Source organism: Austrofundulus limnaeus, unplaced genomic scaffold (genome assembly GCF_001266775.1).
Source record: "Austrofundulus limnaeus strain Quisiro unplaced genomic scaffold, Austrofundulus_limnaeus-1.0 Scaffold390, whole genome shotgun sequence".
Classification (NCBI taxonomy): domain Eukaryota; kingdom Metazoa; phylum Chordata; class Actinopteri; order Cyprinodontiformes; family Rivulidae; genus Austrofundulus; species Austrofundulus limnaeus.
This window is the reverse complement of record NW_013952792.1, coordinates 10134-12313: the sequence shown is the minus strand read 5'-3', so window position 1 is coordinate 12313 and position 2180 is coordinate 10134.

Here is a 2180-nt window from a genome sequence, read left to right as displayed (position 1 = left end):
AGCTAAAAGACAGAGAAAATACTCTTAAGTCTTTGAGCTGAGCATAAAATCTGTCTTTTTGTAGTCACTAAGAAATATTTATTACTGTAGATTATCTGACAATAACAAAAATATAGGACTTGATATACTGTACCTGCTTGATCTTGATGTTCCTCAGTGGAACGTAGTCCTTCCCTGATTGGACGCTTTTGATTCCAGATATCTGAGAAAAATATACAGGATTATTAGTACAAATAATTATTAGTACATCCCCCCTCCCTCAGTTCCTCCGGAAACACAAAAAATCTTTTTTATTAAGTTTCAGTGTTTCCTTGATGAAACAATGGAGTTAGTTGATTAGAAAGTAAATACTGTATGTTTCTCTGTTTTCTTGTTCATAAGATAGTTTTCAAACTAAACAATTTCTATATTACATAAATGTGAATACCTTGATCACCTCCCCCTCCACTGACACCAGCTCTGTCTTCTCTTTAACCTCACAGAGTGGTGTCTTGGCAGCAGGCGGGTGCAGCAGTGCCACTGCACGGGCAGTGAGCTCAGAGGACAGAGATATTGGTGTTGATTTAAACATTTTTGTATTTTTATTTAAACTAATCCAATAGGGAGGGGCCTGACCCCTGAGGTCATAGCCCATCAACACATAACTGTGTCCCTCCTGAATTTGGCGCCAAATTCTTCAAATAATGTTACTTTAGACACTGTCTCCCCATCAGACACAAAGATAACTTTATTATTTTTTCTGCTCACTGCCCTTGCAGTGGAACCAGCAAACTCCCAAGACACCAGTCTTGGCTGTTCCTCTTCTTTTACCACGGGGGTTTTGAGTAGAGGGTTTCGGGCCGCTGACATAACAGTTGAGCAAGAGCCATCCTGCAAAATAAATACATTAATAAATAAATAAATTAAAACAAAATAAGTAAATAAATACATAAAAAGGTTAAGCATGAATCAAATATGTATTTTATACTTACAATATTTTAAAATAATTAGTATTTTTAATAGTGAAATATAACCACACAGACACAAACGTGTATGTATATTTACATATATATGACACACACGTGTGTGTTTCTGTGTGGTTATATTTGGCAGAGCCTCAAGCCATCTGTAATGAGGAGCTTAGGCCAATGTCTCAACAGTTTTAAAACTGCAGGTGACTCTCCTGCTCGTTCACGCCTGGTGGGCCTTCTGTGACGCTGCATATAATAGAAAAGTCTGCCCAACACACTATCCTGACTTTGTAAATTAGCAAGTTCACTCTTCGACATCAAAGCAGACTGATCAATGTCACTGAGTTGYAAGAAAGCAGGGTCAGTGGCTCTCATCTGGCTGAAACCTCCAGACTCATGTGCACCAAGAACAGCTGACACATCTTGTGATGTTAATGATGTCTGTGGGGATGGTGAGGAGACTGTGGCAGTCTCATCCGTGCACTCTACAACCTGCTGACAGTTGGTTGTACAGCGAAATGCATCCTGTACCGTTTTGCCCATCATACCGTTCACCTGGTTAAGCAATGCAGTATATGGTTCAGTTACAATGCGATGGCCCCTGCATGACTGAACAAATGGCTCTCTACTCAAGGCGTCAGCAACAACATTTTTGCTACCAGGAACATAGTTCAGATCGAAACTGTAGGCAGCAAGTCTGGAAACCCACCGCTGTTCACACGCATCTAACCTTGGCTTGGTTAGTACGTATGTTAACGGGTTATTGTCTGTCCAGACTGTAAAATGGTRCCCTTTTAGCCAGTGGCTAAACTTGTCACATATCGCCCATTTAAGAGCAAGAAACTCCAAACGATGTGCTGGATAGTTTAGTTGGGAGCGTGAGAGAGTCCTGCTGGCAAAAGCTACTGGTCTGGCAACCTTCCCATCTGGTGGAAGCTGTGACAGAACGGCTCCAATGCCATCAAACCATGCATCTACTGCAAGGATAAATGKAGCATTAAAATCAGGATGGGCCAAGGTAACACTATGTATCAACTCATTTTTCAGGATTTTAAATGTCTCCTTGCACTCTTCAGTCCAGTCAGATGGGGACAGTTTAACCTGGCCCTTTTTAAACTTGGGTTTRTTGCCTCGCCCCTTTTTGTTTGTCGCTCCAGGCTCAGCAACAAGGTTGAAGAGTGGTTTAGCTTTGACAGAACACTTCTCAATAAAGTGATGATAATAGAGAAC